At 42.2% G+C, this 18,135-nt stretch overlaps 1 pseudogene; it reads right to left on the bottom strand.

Annotated features, from left to right (window-relative positions):
• Nucleotides 1-603: 603 nt before the first annotated feature.
• Nucleotides 604-16,051, bottom strand: LOC121492510 (annotated as a pseudogene).
• Nucleotides 16,052-18,135: the final 2,084 nt, after the last annotated feature.

Raw genomic sequence — 18,135 nt, forward strand, 5'->3', positions numbered from 1 at the left:
CATTTCATTGCATCTGTATCTTTGGGGTAAATCCCCAGCAGTGCAATTGCTGGGTCGTAGGGTAGATCTATTAACTCTTTGAGGAACCTCCACACAGTTTTCCAGAGTGGCTGCACCAGTTCACATTCCCACCAACAGTGCAAGAGGGTTCCCCTTTCTCTACATCCTCTCCAACATTTGTGGTTTCCTGTCTTGTTCATTTTCCCCATTCTCACTGGTGTGAGGTGGTATCTCATTGTGGTTTTGATTTGTATTTCCCTGATGGCCAGTGATGCGGAGCATTTTTTCATGTGCTTGTTGCCCATGTGTAGTCTTCTTTGGTGAAATTTCTGTTCCTGTCTTTTGCCCATTTCATGATTAGATTGTTTGTTTCTTTGCTGTTGAGTTTAATAAGTTCTTTTTAAAAATTTGAATGAATATTTTACATGTCAAAACTGAATTCATAGGACTCTTACCGTAGTCATTATTTTTAATAAGTCTCCTAAATATGTTCTGTATTAGTTTTCTTGATTGTAAGATGTCAATAATATGGAAATATTTTTTAATATACAGAGCATTTAATTACATCCATTTCCCATCAACACACTAGTCATTTAATGATGATTATATTGGCCATTTCCATTGGTTGGCAGGAGGCTCTTCCACTAAAGGCGCCCATGGTTTTCACTGTATCATTTTTCTTGCCAGACTTCGTTCATTTTCAGCGTGAAGAATCACCTCTTCTAGTTGGCCACCCTGAAGTTGGTCTTTTAATTTCTTAACATCTGGTTCCGCTTTAACCATACTCAGCTTCTTATTTGTAATCTGTTCTGTATACTTTCTATATGCTGCGTTTTTAGGAATTTGCTCGAGAACATCAAAAATCTTTGTGTACAATAGTCTTAGCCTCTCGTGTGGACTCTCACATACAGCCAATTCCACAAGGCCGGTGGTCTTCTTCAGCAAACCCACCGTGACACAGCCCTAGTAAGTTCTTTATAGATCTTGGATACTAGCCCTTTATCTGATATGTCATTTGCAAATATCTTCTCCCATTCTGTAGGCTGTTTTTTAGTTTTGTTGACTGTTTCTTTTGCTGTGCAGAAGCCTTTTATGTTGATTGATTGATTAAGTCCCAATAATTCATTTTTGCTTTTGTTTCCCTTGTCTTTATACATGTATCTTGTAAGAAGTTGCCTTGGCCAAGTTCAAAAAGGGTGTTGCCTGTGTTCTCCTCTAGGATTTTGATGGATTCTTGTCTCACATTTAGATCCTTCATCCATTTTGAATTTATCTTTGTGTATGGTATAAGAGAATGGTCTAGTTTCATTCTTTTGCACATGGCCAATTTTCCCAGCACCATTTAAAAAAATTTTTTATTGGAGTTCAATTTGCCAACATATAGCATAACACCCAATGCTCATTCCGCCAAGTGCCCCCCTCAGTGCCCATCACTCAGTCACCCCAACCTCCCACCCACTTCCCCTTCCACTACTCCTTGTTCATTTCACAGAGTTAGGTGTCTCTCATGTTCCCAGCACCATTTATTGAAGAGACTGTCCTTTTTCCAGTGGATAGTTTTTCCTGCTTTGTCGAATATTAGTTGACCATAGAGTTGAGGGCCCATTTCTGGATTCGCTATTCTGTTCCATTGATCTATGTGTCTGTTTTTGTGCCAGTAACACAGTCTTGATGATCACAGCTTTGTAGTACAACTTGAAATCCAGCATTGTGATGCCCCTGGCTCTGGTTTTCTTTTTCAATATTCCCTTGGCTATTCGAGGTCTTTTCTGATTCCACACAAATCTTAAGATGATTTGTTCTAACTCTCTGAAGAAAGTCCATGGTATATCAATAGGGATAGCATCGAACATGTAAATTGCCCTGGGTAGCACTGACATTTTCACAATATTAATTCTTCCAATCCATGAGCATGGAATATTTTTCCATCTCTTTGTGTCTTCCTTAATAACTTTCAGAAGTGTTCTGTAGTTTTTAGGGTATAGATGGTTTGGTTATACCCCTTTGGTTAGGTTCATTCCTAGGTATCTTATGCTTTTGGGTGCAATTATAAATGGGATTGACTCCTTAATTTCTATTGCTTCAGTCTCATTGTTAGCATATAGAAATGCCACTGATTCCTGGGCACTGATTTTGTATCCTGCCACACTTCCAAATTGCTGTATGAGTTCTAGCAATCTTGGGGTGGAGTCTTTTGGGTTTTCTATGTACAGTATCATGTCATCTGAAAAGAAGGAGAGTTTGACTTCTTCTTTGCCAATTTGAATGTCTTTTATTTCTTTTTGTTGTCTGATTGCTGAGGCTAGGACTTCTAGTACTATGTTGAATAGCAGTGGTAAGGGTGGACATCTTTGTCTTGTTCCTGATCTTAGGGGAAAGGCTCCCAGTGTTCCCCCATTGAGAATGATATTGGCTGTGGGCTTTTCATAGATGGCTTTTAAGATGCTGAGGAATGTTCCCTCTATCCCTACACTCTGAAGAGTTTTGATCAGGAATGGATGCTGTATTTTGTCAAATGCTTTCTCTGCAACTATTGAGAGGATCATATGGTTCTTGTTTTTTCTCTTGTTGATATGATCTATCACGTTGATTGCTTTATGAGGGTTGAACCAGCCTTGCATCCCAGGGATAAATCCCACTTGATCATGGTGAATAATCTTCTTAATGTATTGTTGGATCCTATTGGCTAGTACCTTTTTTTTCCCAAAGATTTTATTTATGTATTCATGAGACACACACACACACACACACACACACACACACACACACAGAGAGAGAGAGAGAGAGAGAGAGAGAGAGAGAAAGAGAGAGAGAGAGAGAGAGAGAGAGAGGGAGAGGCAGAGACACAGGCAGAGGGAGAAGCAGGCTCAATGCAGGGAGCCTGATGTGGGTCTTGATTCCAGGACTCCAGGATCATACCCTGGGTGGAAGGCAGGCACTAAACCACTGAGCCATCCAGGGATCCTGGCTAGTATCTTTTTGAGAATTTTTGCATCTGTGTTCATCAGGGATATTGGTCTATAATCTCCTTTTTTGGTGGTGTCTTTGTCTGGTTTTGGAATTAAGGTGATGCTGGCCTCATAGAACAAGTTAGGAAGTATTCCATCCCTTTCTATCTTTCTGAACAGGTTTAGTAGAATAGGTATTGTCTCTTCTTTAAACGTTTGATAGAATTCCCCTGGAAAGCCATCTGGCCCTGGACTTTTGTGTCTCGGGAGGTATTTGATGACTGCTTCAATTTCCTCCCTGGTTATTGACTTGTTCAGGTGTTCTATTTCTTCCTGTTCCAGTTTTGGTAGTTTGTGGTTTTCCAGAAATGTGTCCATTTCTTCTAGATTGCCTAATTTATTAGTGTATAGCTTCTCATAATGTTTTTAAAATCGTTTGTATTGGGATCCCTGGGTGGCGCAGCGGTTTGGCGCCTGCCTTTGGTCCAGGGCGCGATCCTGGAGACCCGGGATCGAGTCCCACATCAGGCTCCCGGTGCATGGAGCCTGCTTCTTCCTCCGCCTGTGTCTCTGCCTCTCTTTCTCTCTCTCTCTCTGTGACTATCATAAATAAATAAAAATTTAAAAAAAAAATCGTTTGTATTTCCTTGGTATTGGTTGTGATCTCTCCTTTTTCATCTGTGAATTTTATTAATTTGAGTCTTTTCCCTTTGGTTTTTAATAAGGCTGGCTAATGTTTTATTTATCTTATTAATTCTTTCAAAGAACCAACTCCTGGTTTTGTTGATCTCTTCTACAGTTCTTCTGGTCTTAATTGTCTTTATTAAATAAATAAATAAAACTAGATAAAACAGAGTTTTACATTACCTAAATATTCACCATCTCTAGCAATCTTCATTTTTCTATGTAGTTCTGAGTTTCCATGTAGTATCATTTTCCCTCAGCCTGTACAAATTCCTTTGACTGTTCTTGTAGTGCAAGTCAGCTTTTATTTGGATGCAAGTGTATTTCTTCTTCATTTTTGAAGGATATTTTCACTGGATGTAGAATTTAAATTCTAGATTGACACATTTATTTGTTTCAACACTTAAATGTGTCATACCATTGCCTTCTGACTTTCAGTGTTTCTTACAAAAAGTCTATTGTAATTCTTATGTCTATATCCCTGTGTAATTAATCTTTTTTTCTGAGCTTTACAATTTTCACTTTGTAATGGGTTTTCAGATATTTGATTATGATGTGTCTTCGTGTGCTATTCATTGTGTTTATACTGCTTAGGGTTTACTGAGTGTTATGAGCCAAATGCTTGTGTCTCCCCCAAATCCATATGTTGAAGCCTTAACCCCCCATGTGATGCTATTAGGGAATGGGGCATTTGAGAGGCAATTAAGTTTAGGTGAGTTCATAAGGATGGAGCCTCTATGGTGGAATTAGTGCCCTTTTAAGAGGAGAAAGAGACACCAGAGCTTTTCTATCCTCACAAAAACACCAAGGAAAGGGCATGTGAGCACATAGCAAGAAGACAGCTGTCTTGAAGCCAAGAAGTGAGCCCTCACAAGAACTGAATCTGCTGGCACCGTGATTTTGGTCTTCCCAGCCTGTGGAACAAGGAGAATTAAGTGTCTATTGTTTAATTAAGCGTCTATTATTTAATGTGACCATTAAGGTCACATTAAGGTCACCCAGTCTATGATATTTTGTGATAGCAGCCAAGCTAACTAAGGCACCAAGTTTCTTGAATTTGTGGATGTATAATTTCCATCAAGTTTAGAAAAATTTTGGGCCATTATTTCTTCAAATATATTTTCTCCCTTTCCACACTTCCAGGATTTCAATTACATACATATTAAACTGCAACATATATTTTCCCACAGGCCACTAAGGCTTTGTATATACAGAGATATATTTGGAAACTTTGATCTTTCTGTGCTTCGATTTGAATAGCTTCTATTACTCTATCTTTAGTTCTTTAATTATTTAATTAATGATTTTTTTTCTCCTCAAGTGTCTCCTCTGCTAAATAGACCACCCAATGGATTTTTTTAATATTATATTGTTCAGTTTTAGGAGTTCCACTTGGTTCTTTTTCATATCTTCCATATCTCTTTCCATTACATACATGTTATCTTTTTAAGTATTTGAGGATACTTATCATTTTATAATAGCAATTGAAAAGTTTCTGTTAATCTATCATCTCTTCATTTCTTTCTTTTTTTATTTTTTTATTTTTTTATTTTTTAAATTTTTTATTTATTTATGATAGTCACAGAGAGAGAGAGAGAGGCAGAGACACAGGTGGAGGGAGAAGCAGGCCCCATGCACCGGGAGCCTGATGTGGGATTCGATCCCGGGACTCCAGGATCGCACCCTGGGCCAAAGGCAGGCGCCAAACCGCTGCACCACCCAGGGATCCCTCTTTCTTTTTTTAAATAGGCTCTTTACCCTGCATGGAGCCCAATGCAGAGCTTGAACTCATTGCCCTGAGATCAGGAGTTGGACACTCAACCAACTGAATCACCTCAGCACCCATCATCATCTCTTCATTTCTGTATCTGTTTATGTTGGCTTTTTTCTTTGTCTTGATTATGGATCTCATTCTTGCTTCTTTGAATGCCTACTAATTTCTGAATGGGTGCTGGAAATTTTGGATTTTATGTTATTGAGTATCTGGATTTTGTTGTCTTCCCTTAAAGAGAAGAGAAATTTGTTTTGGTAGATTATCAAGTTACTTGTGGATCAATTTGATGCTTTCTAGGCTTTTTAAAATCCTTGCTAGGATGGAACTTTACTCTAGGGCTATCTTAGCCTTATTATTAAAGTATTACCTTCCTGGGATCTTTACTCAATGTCCCTGGTGTTCAGTTAACATCTCCCTGCACCTTTGTGGTCAACAGTCTCAAGGAGGACTCTCAAGCAGGTATCTGGGGGCTCTTTCTGTGTATAGTTCTCTATCTATGGTGCTCTACCCTTCAAATTCCAGCCACTCCAGCCTCCTCTAATTCCAGTCTTATCTTTCTTAATTTGACAAGATTGAAATTCTCCATTTGGATTCTCTTTCTTTGAACTGTGATCCAGAAAATACCTCCAGGCAGGAAACTGGAGTAATTGTTTCCTTTCTCAGTGAGACCTGTTGTCTAAAGTCTGAAATCAACTGTTTCACATGCTTTTTTAAAGAGGATTTTAATTATTTATTCATGAGAGACACACAGAGAGAGGCAGAAACACCTCTCTCTTTGAAGAAACACCACCTTTGAGGGAGAAGCCCTCTGCCAATGTTCCCCATGGGGAACCTGATGTGGGACTCAATCCCAGGACTCTGGGGTCACGACCTGATCAAAGGCAGATGCTCAACCACTGAGCCACCCAGGTGTCCTATTTTTTAATCTTTTTAGTTGTTCTTAGCAGACAATAAATATAAGTTACTTCTCATGGCCATTATGGTCACTGAACCTGCCTTTGCCGTCTGTAAATTGGCAGAAAGTTATTGTGAATCTTAGAACCCTCTTTATGAATAATCACAACATGGATGCTCCTTTCCTAACCTCCTGACTTCCTAAAGCTGTCCAAGGTCAGCACTGCATCTTCTCCAGCTTCATCTCTTGAAGGATTGGAAGTAAGAGACTGGCAATGTGGCAGAAACCACTGTAGGTTCATGAGGACCTGTGAATGCCCTAGCTTGAGGATATAATGTAGAAATTATCTCAATTTCTTCAAAGCCCTCACTACTTTAGTTGACAAGAGATTGTATGGTCCATCTGTCTATTCTACTCATATTTCTAGTTACTGCTAAAGGCGCTTAAAAGGAAAGACAGGAATTAAGGCACTCTTTCCTATGAAGTGCTGTGCTGTCATCCTTGCCAGAAACAGAAGTGTACATACTATCATTTCTTTGTTTCTTTCTCTTCCTTTCTCTTTATCTCTTTCTTTCTTAAGTTTTATTTGAGTAATCTCTACACCGAAGGTAAGGCTTGAACTCACGACCCCAAGATTGAAAGTCAAATGCTCTTCAGACTGAGCCAGCCAGGCACTCCTCATACTATCATTTCATAGTCCTTGCAATGTCAGGGCTCTGTTCTATCTGGAAGACCCTCCTGGATCACTGGCTGCCCCTCAGATGGTATTTGAGAATTATTGCTCCGTAGGATATATTTTGAGGCACAGATCCAGTATCTTCCTTCCATCATAAGGCCTGACCCAAAGTAAAGGCTTAGAAAATGTACATAATTATTTTCTACATTTCTCCCTTGTGGTGTACTTCTTTCCTACATTATCTTAAAGATGACTGTTTTCTAAAACCTTTCCCCTAAATCATAACCTTTTACAGATAGTATGGAGAATTCTCCACAGTTGGGGAAGAAGCCAGCACCATCATGCAGTGATGAGGTTGTGAACAGATGGGGCAGCGGAAAGAAACTGATGAAATTTTCAGTGACTTTGGTGATGCCATGAAGTTATGATATGTGACTGGGTGCTGCAGTCTGGTTTAATAGGTAGAAATAAGAGCTAAGAGGAGAGCTGAAGGCCTTTGCTCTGTTGTCATTGCTCATGATGTTCTCCACTTTTCCATCACAGCCCTTCTTAGTTTGTACTTGTAGTAGAATGGTGTTCTCTGCCTCTATTACCCTCTCCCTCTCTGCCCATCTTCATTGCTAGGATTAGCAAGGGAAAGGCTTTTCTGACTTCCAGAACTTCATACTGAAGACTCTTTAAAAAAATAAGATTTTATTTATTTATTCATGAGAGACACAGAGGGAGAGGCAGAGACATAGACAGAGGGAGAGGCAGGCTCCCTGTGAGGAGCCTGATGCGGAACTCAACCCCAGGACCCCAGGATCACGACCTGAGCCAAAGGCAGACCACTCAACCACTGAGGCACCCAGGTGCCACCACTGAAGACTTTAAAAGGTGAATTAATCTCCTTCTGTGAGGACCCATTTTAGCCACCCAGAAGCCAGGAACTCTGGTGGGAAGTGATGGAGGCGAGGTGGGTAAAAGAAGAGAGCAAAGACAAAAGCCAGAAATAAGAGACTCCCACAGATCCATCTAGGACAGAGTTGTGTGGGAGGAAAGGCAAGCTGATGGAGAAAGTGAAGAAATCCTCTGGGTCTCCTATGTGTTTGGGGTTGACTAAGTCAGGAGTTCCCAGCACTGACTATACACTAAATTCACCTGGATGGCTTTTATGAAAAAACTGATGCTCCCTGGATATTCTGATTTATTGGTCTGAGATGGAGCCTTAGCATCAATGGTTTATAAAGCACCCCAGGTGATTCTAATTGTAGCCATTTCTAAGAACCACTGCATGAAATAGTAGTGTGGTTTTCTTTTTGTCACTGTGGGGATCTGAAAACCAGCCATGGCTGAACCCTAGTGGCAAAATGTGGGCTCATGAATGGAGCAGAGTGACTTGTCACTCAAGAATGAGTGGAAAGAAGGCGTTTTTATGGCTAGTCCTCTCTGAGGAACCTGACACATGACAAGGTTTGCCTTCTTGCCAAGAGCTTAGCACAAGGGAACCCAGGCTCAAGTCTCAGCCTTTTCATGTGTCAGCTGTGTAGCCCGGTCAACTCACTTAGCTGTACTTTCAGCAGCAAACAGAGGGTCATGATAGTTGTCTAGACTAGTAGGTGAGAGCATGTGCAAATCCTGAGGCCAGGCTGCTTTGCCACTGACAAGCCATGTAACTGGACAAATCTCTTAACCACTCTGAGACTGGCTTTTCTCATCTGTAAAATGGGGATAATAAAACTCAGAGAGTGATTGTGAGGATGAAGTAGATTACTACATGTGATCCACTTGGAATAATAACCGGACTATAGCAAGTGTTAGCCAGTCAGTCAGTTATAATCCCCTAATTCCTGCTACAATTGCCTGCTAAATTGCCTCCATGGCCTAACATGCTCCAATAAAAAGGATTTCCTTTCCCTGGGCTCCCATCTTTCATTTGGCCAATTGTTCAAAGAGGCAATAAATATATATTTGTAAACAAAAAATCTATGGATATGGAAACATTTGTTCCCTTGGATTTGGAAGCTCCCATATGCTCCAAATATTGTTTTTTTTTTTTACATGGACAGTGAAGGTGGTAAATCTATAGCCTGCCAGCTGAGGTCTGGGTGCTGCTAATCCTGGAGGTGTTTTGTAGGTGTTCACTCCTGGGCAAACACATCTTTTCAGTCACTCTTTCATGTGTGAAGTGGGAGAGGGTTCCAGTGGGGAAGAAAAGCAGGAATTACTAAAAGATATGAGGGAGGTTGCTCTGGGAGGTCCAAGAAATTCTGTGTTATAAAGGCTGAGTACAAGAGGGATAGGGAAGGGCGTTGCCATAGGGTCACCTGCAGGCTTCCTCTATTCTAGTGACAGCACCCTGATTTTACTCTGGGGAACCACCCTTCCCCACCTCAGCTCCAGTGGAGGGAGAGGCGAATGACTCATAGTAGGTAATCAGCATCATGGCGACAGGTTTGGGGATAGATAGTCATGTGACTCAAGTTCATCCAGGAGACTCATTTTTGTTAAGTTTGGTTTGTAGGAACCTCTAAAAAAGAACCTCTCTTGTCTTGTGTTCTGAATAGTGTCTCCGTTAGGCCTCACAGCAGTTTTGCCATGCATGATTATCCCCATTATATAATTGTTGATGGGAGGTTTTTTATGCCTTTGAGGGTGGCTTTTGTATGAAGGAAGTAGTTATTTAGGGTTTTAAACATTAATGGGCAATAAACCAAAATTATACATTAAAAAGCCCCAATGCCACCATAGGCTTTTCCCCCCATTGTTTTTATTGTGATTTAAAAGAACTCTCATGTAACATAAAATTTACCCTCTGAACCGTATTAAAGGGTACAATTCATTAGTGTTAAGTATATTCACATTGTTGTAAAATGGGGTTCCAGACTTTCTTGTGTTGCAAATCTGAAACCAGCCCTGGGCCACCACCATTCTGCTTTTTGATTCTAGGGATTTGACTACTCCAAGGGCCTCATAGAAGAGGAATCGTACAATTTTTGTCTTTTTTGTGGCTGGCTTATTTCACTTACCTTAATTCCTCAAGGTTCATGCATGTTGTAGTAGGTGGCAGGATTTCTCTGCAGGTTTTTAAGATCACCTTATGCATCTTATTATTCTATTTATAAGTTGGTTTACAAATCTTGTTATTCTTACTTTAGCAATCATTTTGAGCGGCCCCTGAATTCTAATTTTGCCCCATTTTAAAACCTAGTTCAAATATTTTTGAGAACTTAAAACTTAATTTGTAAATATAGTTTATTTCCTTCTTAAGTACTTCCATTTCCTTACTTAACAGAGTCTTCCCAAGTACTCAAATAATTTTCAAAAATCTATAAAATTAAACTAATAAAGTACGTATAGGTTCTTTAAATGTTCTAGCATGTACAATGCAAACTCTCAAGTCTTAAATCAATGATATAATGACACATTTTAAACTGGAATAGGAACCTGTTACTCTAAAGGCCAAAATCCAAGTATAGAGGATGTCCAATTTTTAAAGATTCCCTAATGCAAAAATATTAAAATGTAACTTTGATTTCTTTAATTATATTTCCTAGATTATAAATCTTCCTGGGGTTGAACGATGTATGGTCCTTGGAAAGCAGTGACACCAGTTAGCTGAGGTTACTGATGATTGAGATTTTACCAGGGTGCTGCCTAGATTCTAGTCCATGCCTCTTTTGGGATGCACTAAATCTTATTTATGGTTGCTATAATGTTGATGCCTCCACAACTCAAAGTGGGTAGTGGTGAAGTTCACTAACCATATATCCATGTTATATGCATTCCAGAAAGCCAGCAACTTCCAATTAGGTGTTAGAGGATTGCATCTTCCTTTTTCTTTCCCCCTCCCAAATTTTATATATGCCTTCTTTCCTGGGTAAAAACTGAATGAAATTCTGCATTCTTATTATATCCCTCCTATCTTTTTAATATATGTACAACTCACTTATATTAATATCAGATTGAATGTTGGGTATTTTGGATATCTCGCTTGGTTTTGTCTACTTTGCAATTATATCATGTGAGATCATTTTACTGACCCAGATGAAGAAACTGAAGCACGGAAAGTTTAAATGAACTCCTTTGGGTCTCACTGTGAATCAGGGACATAGCCAGGATTTGGTCTGTGGACTCAGGGGCTAGTGGTCTTTCTACTGCCACATTGCAAATGGTGTAAGTCAGGCATTTACAGGTTAGAGTAGAGAGTTTATATAACTCCTTTCAAAATAATTACTCAATCAGTCAATCAACAATATTGAGCTCATGCTGTGAGCCAGGCTTTTGCCACCATGGAACTCATAGCCTGGAGGAAACCCATGTTGGCTGCTGGCAAAGAGTAAGGAAGGGCGGTCTGGGAGGTCATAGGGGTGACAACCCACTCTGAGGGGTCATGGGGACTTCCCAGAGTGGACCTGAAGGAGGGTGAACATTCCCCAGGTCAAAGTGTGAAGGATCACTGAAATGATCGTGGAAGTTTTGTGCTCAATGACATGTTTCTAGTTTTTAGGAAATCTATTGATACCACAGTTAAGATCATGGAAAAGAAAGGTTAGAAGAAAGAATATGAAAACCAAAGACACAGAGAGAGGCCAGTCAAATGGTAAGTCTTTTTTTCTGTGCTCATTCCCATGCCAGAGACAGGTCAGGTCCTAATGCCCTTAACCCCACCTGTGGGGTTGACCTCAGATGTTAAAATGCTAAAACCCGCTTCCTGCCTCTGGTTGGCTCGACTTCCCTGCAGAGGAAGAGCACAGTGGCCATTTTTCCTCTCTTCTTTCCTTTCTCTTTTCTCTCTTTTCTCCCTCATTTTGCTTGAGCTTCTACTAAGTTCCAGGTCCTATGCTAGGGGCTGGGTGACATGAGCAAAAACAAAAGTGGTCCCTGTCCACCATGACGAGGCCTTGATGCGATGGTTTATTCTATCCCTCTACAAAAGATTTCAGTGCAGGAGTTTTGTTGCTTGTTTTGTTGTTTTATTGTGTGTCCTCTCCCGGTGAACTTAAACGTACATTATGCCTGAGCCCATTTCCTACATCAGATGTGGTTCTTTGACCTAAAATACTCCTTACGAAGTTTCTTCTTAGAAAGTTCCCATGCATTATACTTCAGATTTTAAGGCCTCATTCGTCAGGTAGATAAACACACACACAAGAGCATGCATGTGTATTAAAAAGGCCACTGCATGGAAAACAAATGAGGAAGAAATGTCAAGAGGGCCTTATCAAGTGGGTTATCTTAGTATCTTTTAGAGAGAATCCTAACCACTGACTGCAAACAGATAAGGCAGGAGGGAAACAATGATAAAACAGAAAACATTGTAATATTTTACTCTGTTGAGTGTGTGTCTACAATAGTTTCTGAAGCGGAATTCCTTTATTCCATTTACGAGTCCTCCCCACCCTGACACGTATGAACACACGTGTACCAGCATCACACGCCGCTGTCCTTGGTTCCGGGAGTGTGTGTTGCCTGGCCATGGGCACGCAGCCCTGCTGTCGATGCGGGCAGCATCCGTGATCTTCCCAGCCCATCCATATGCATGTGTGTCTGTATCCCAGCAGCGGCCGGCATCATTCATTTCCAAAACCAGCATGCATTCATTTTCATAACTTTTTGTTCCATTACAATATTAATGGGACTCTCAATAGGAAAGGACAAGAGAAGCATTTTTAATGTTTATCTGACAGTTGCAAATTTCACTTGAGGTTGTTTACTGGGATCTGATTGTTGGCAGAGAGGAGCAGGAGAGGCGGCAAGATTAATGGGATCACAGGAAGAGGAGATGTATTTATGGGCCTTCTGAACACCATCTAAGAGTAATAAAAAGTCCTGCCGCACCCTTCCCCAAGTGAGACTTAAGAAGTTTTAAACGCTGAGAAATGAGGGATTGTTTTAATTAACTTCCATCTAATCCAGGTGGCCTGTTCAAAGTGAATCATGTTGCATTTATGTCTCAGTCTATTAAAAAATAAACGGCCCTCTCCTGTCCCCCACCTCTCCTCTCTCTGTCTCTCTGTCTCTCTCTCTCTGCTCCCATTCCTCTGCCCCACTCTGGCCCTGGATTGCTGTCATTCTGGCTTGCCCTATTTCCCCCTCTTTCTTAAACTCCTATGCAGTCTTCAGAGAGGACCTGGCTGGGCCTTTGCCCAGGAGAACAGGAGAGAGAAGGAAGAGAGGAAGATGCTGAGGTTGCTAAGGGGTAAGGAGGTGGATACTTAGCTTTGGACTGGAGATAGGAGCTTCATGCTTCCCCCAGAGCCTTTCTCTCTGTTTCTGGCTGCTTAGGTCTGATGCCACATGGCAATCCCCCCCAAAATCCCCAGAGAACCTCTTGAAAGTCACCTTAGTGAAATGAAGGGCTTGAGATAGATATATAGGAGGACCCATCCTGAGCCTCCCAGGAAGAGATTTGGTTGTGGGAAGAAATCTTCCCAGGAACAGGCTCCAGGCACACCAACTTCTTCTATGACTTGCTGTGACCACTTGCCTGGCTGAGCTCTCTTTCTTCCTAGGGTCCTCAGTAGGATTACCAATTGAAATACAGAGCATCCAATTATTTTGTTTTGTTTAAAGATTTTATTTATTTATTTGATTGAGAGAGAAAGTGCACACCAGAGACAGGGCACAAGTCAGGGGCAGAGGCAGAGGGAGAGGGAGAAACAGATTCCCTGCTGAGCAAGGAGCCCAATGTGGGGCTTGAACCCAGGATCTTGAGATCACAACCTGAGCCAAAGGCAGACACTTAACCAACTGAGCCATCCAGGTACCCTCACATCCAGTTATTTTGAATTTTAGGTAAACAATGAAACTTTTAAAAGTATATGTATCTTCCAAATATCTCATGGGACATATTTTTACTTTAAAAAGTATTTGTTGTTTATCTAAAATTCAAATTTATCTGGTTTCCTGTATTTTTATTTGTTAAGTGTGGCAAACTGACCGGGAAAGAATCCCTACCTCAGTTATGGTTATGATCCCAAAATCATAAAATCATCACTGGGTTATGATCCCAAATCCTGGTTCTGCATCACCTGCATTCAGAATCTAATTGCTATTAATTTTGCTTCTCTGACTTCAATTTCTTCATCTATTAAATGAGGACAGCAACATTACCTATACCTAAGAATAGGATAAGGATTAGATTAAATGCACCAAGGATTTAGAACAGGGATCAGCAGACTTTTTCTGTGACGGGCCATATCGTAAATATTTAGGCTTTGTAGCCCAGATGGCCTGTGTCATAGTGACTCCGCTCTGCCGGCGTCATAGGAAAGCAGCCACAGGCAATATGGACACCAGTGAGGGCCACTGTGTTCTAGTAAAGCCTGAGTCACAAAAGCAGTTGGTGAGCCGCATTTGCCCACGGACTGAAGTTTACTGAGCCCTGTCTGGGCATAGAGGATATGCTTCAAAAGTGCTAACCATTGTTAGTATTTATATTATGAGTCTCCCGGCCAGGATTGCTCAGTAATGTGAACCCAAAAAGTGTCCTCTTTGTGTCCCCAAAAAGCTCTTCTTGCCTCTCTCACTTGCCTGCGTGCTTACTGATGCCTGCAGTCCCAGAGATAGAAATTCAGTCTTTGGGACTAACTAGCTCCGGGAGAAGGTCACTCTTTAGCCTTCATCCTTTAGCGGGAAGGCTGATACTTAACACTGACCAGCATTTAGAGACCACTTAGGCTCTGGCCAAGCAGGTGGTGTCCTGTATGTCATTGGCCCTCACCCTCACAGGGGAGAGTGCCATTATTATTTGCATCTTACACCTAGAAAGCTGGAGGTTGAGAGTGCAAGTCATCCTGGGCCATGTAGCCAGTCAGGGCCAAAGTGGGTGTTTGGATCCAATTCTCTGGCTCCACTACACAGTTCCTGGGCCCCTGGGGCATGTTGTGTCAGAGCCCGGCAGGGCCTGACACCCTCATCATACCAATGTGGAGATTAATGCTTGTCGTCTCCGGGAATGGGGCTGAGACCACGAAAGCAGGACAGACCTGAGGTTGGCAGGAAGGGATGAGGGAGAAGAGGCCGGAGGAAGAAAGTGGGCCTAGAAATCAGGATAGAAAAATCAGAGGAAAGATCTCAGAGAACTCAGTTTCGCTGAGCCGTGCTACCTCCCAGCCTCTGTTTCTGACATCGAGTGGCTCCTGGAGCAATGGCTTCATCCTTTACTTTCCACCCTCTAGGCACTGTCTGCGGGTGTGGACCAGGAGGGTACATAGCCAACTTTTCCTCAAGTCTCCACCACTGGACTGGGATGCATGCACCCAGATGTTCAGCCTCCCTCCTGCTCCCTTCTCCCCAACTCATGCTCATCTACAATTAAATGCACCATGTGAAACAGAGCAAACAAACTGATGTTGCAGGCATATAGAAGAGGTCTGCAAGCTTACCACTTCACCAGCCCCGCCTTCCACGCTGAGTCTGAAGTTGCAGAAGAAGGAGCCCTGGTGCCATGAAGGATACAAGCTCCAAAGTTAGACCCACTGCCCATGTCCCAACCAGCGGGCCTCTCTCTGCCTTGGGTTCTTCCTTTATAAACGGAGGTGAGACTATGTCATTCTGGAGCTATTGGAGGTTTAAAATGAGAGGCGCAGGGCCAAGCTCACTGTAGAGCCCAGAGCTCACTGTAGAGCACTACAGATGCTGTCAGGGCAGTGACCATGTGTGAAGTGTCTCCAGTATGCCAGCCAAAGGCCTAAGCTCGCTAGGTATATCTCCTACCCCAGCAACCAAGTGGAACAGGAAAAGATGAGTCAAACATCTTGAGGGTCATTCTTCCCTCTGTCATCAGCTTGTGCTTCAGCTTTTTTTTTTTTTTGTCTATCAATTGTCATTAGAATATATTCTCATCTGACAATGACCCTCCAGAGTCATTTCAGGGATTCCAATAGGAACAGAGCAGAGTGAGCGAGCAGGTTCTGGAGTCAGACCACAGTTCTACCTCTACCTCTAACCCCGCTGCATACTTCATTCGCCTCCTCTGGGAAATGGCTAGAAGAACAGCACAGACTCTTAGGCCATTGAAAGGTGTAGCGTGCAATGGGCTTAGCCTGGTGTCTAAGAGTAAACTCCTCATACACGTTCACCACAGTCATTATTCCCTTAGTTCAGTCACTATTTGTTGAGCACTGACCACATGCCAGGCTCTGGGCCATGAATATGATGGTGAATAGACCCAGGCTGGGTCCCGAGAGGTCCTCTTTTTGGTGGCTCTCGGATCAGCCACCTCCTCTCCACTGCCACCCCACCTGCTGCCCCTGCCAGCCTCTGCCAGCCCCTGTCAGCCCCTGTGGGGGTTCCATGCTCCTCTCCTTCTCTATCCAGCTCTGTCCTCTACTTGACAGCAGGAATCTCCTTCTTCCTCAAGACCTGGCCCTCTCTCTTGAAATACTCCTCTGGTCACTCGGGGATCAGGACCCGTGGGATAGAAATCCTGTTTGGGAGTATAGGGACCTGCAGTCAGAGAGGTTTCTGTTTCCTAGACACTGCACTGCCCTCGCCTTGACTACACCTTCTTTGTACCCTACTGTCAGCCAGGAGACCTACATCCCACTTTTCCTATAGACTTCCTACATGTGCAGTGCTTCACAGATCATTTTTGAAGCTTCATCCCTCCACATGCCCTCAGACATGACCACACCCTGATCTCACCTTTGCCCAGATGCTGACAAAGGCCAGAGTCCTAGTCTTGGCCTATACCCATTTCAGACAAGAACAGGTGGGGGCCCATGGACTGTCACCTTACTTTCTGTGCACTCAGAGTCATGCAAATAAGCATGTAATTAACTTGAGAACCAAACTATCAGCCTAGGTATAAACCAATAATTTGCTAAGACATATCTGGAGTATTTAGGCCCCAATATACATAGGATCAAAAAGTCTAGAGTTGAAAGGGGCATTCTGTTTACTTGACAAATGAGGAAATTGAGGCCCAGGGAAATAAGAATGTTGTCCATAGTGCCATAATCATCATCGCAGGACTCTAGGACTTCTTCCAACTTCCAGACCATCAGCCTATGCACACACCTCCACTCCCCACCCCTCACCGCATGCCCCAACACAAGCAGAGTACAATATGTTTGTCACTCATTTGTGTTTACTTTAATAGCTCTTTTGACTGGTCATTTGTCCAGCCTCATCGTTAGATGGTAATACACACTGGGACAAGGGCTAGCCATCAATTCTTCCTTGAGGCCTAGTCCAGAGATTTTCAGAGTATGGGAGCTTATTGACTCTCTGACTGATGCATAGATGGTGTTGAAGAGCCTGCAGGGCATGGGCCATTTCTAAACCCCAGAGCCCTGCCTCTCAGCTGGAAACTGTCTACTCGGTGTTTGCCATGAGTCCAGTAAGCTAGTCCAATAAGCTAAGGAGGAATGGATGTTTCCTGTGGAAGAAAAATGGGCCACACTGGGCCACTTTCTTGGATAAACTTTGGGATAAGGAATAACCTTTATAATATGAGCTTTGCATTGAGAAATCTACTTCATTTTCATTAGAATTTTTTCTCATATATAAAAGAGTAATAATAAAATGTTTCAAGAATAATAATAAATTGGGCATCTCTGTACCCCCAACTCAGCTTAAGAAATAGAATCACTAGTATCTTTGAAATCCCTGTGTGTGTGTGTGCGTGTATGTGCGTGTGATGCTCAGTGCCATCTGAGCCTTCCCACTCTCTTAGTCCATTCTGACTGCTGTAACAAAATATAATAAACTAGGTGGTTTCTAAACAATAGAAACTTCTTTTTCCACAGTTTTGGAATTCGGGAAGTCCTAGATCAAGGCCCTGGGGGATTTGGTGGAAGGGGTGAGGGAACTCTCTGGGGTCCCTGTTATAAAGGGCCTCATCCCAGGCAGGAGACCTCCACCCTCATGACCTGACCACCTCTCAGCACCTTGCCACCTACTGTCATCACACTCGGGGGTCAGAATTTCTTTCTTTTTTTTTGGGGGGGGGGGTCAGAATTTCAACACAGAATTTCAGTCCCTAGCATCCAACTCGTAGAAGTCTGTGTTGATCATTCCTTGCCTTTCTTTAACAGTTTTGCCACATGTGTATGCGTCCCTGAACAATATGTTGTTTAGTTGTGTCTGTTTCAAACTGTGTACACACAGATAAATATAGAGAGAACCATACTCAGTGTATGCTCCCACAATTTGCTGCGTTCAACAAACA

The sequence above is a fragment of the Vulpes lagopus genome, chromosome 6 (genome assembly GCF_018345385.1).
Source record: "Vulpes lagopus strain Blue_001 chromosome 6, ASM1834538v1, whole genome shotgun sequence".
Lineage (NCBI taxonomy): Eukaryota > Metazoa > Chordata > Mammalia > Carnivora > Canidae > Vulpes > Vulpes lagopus.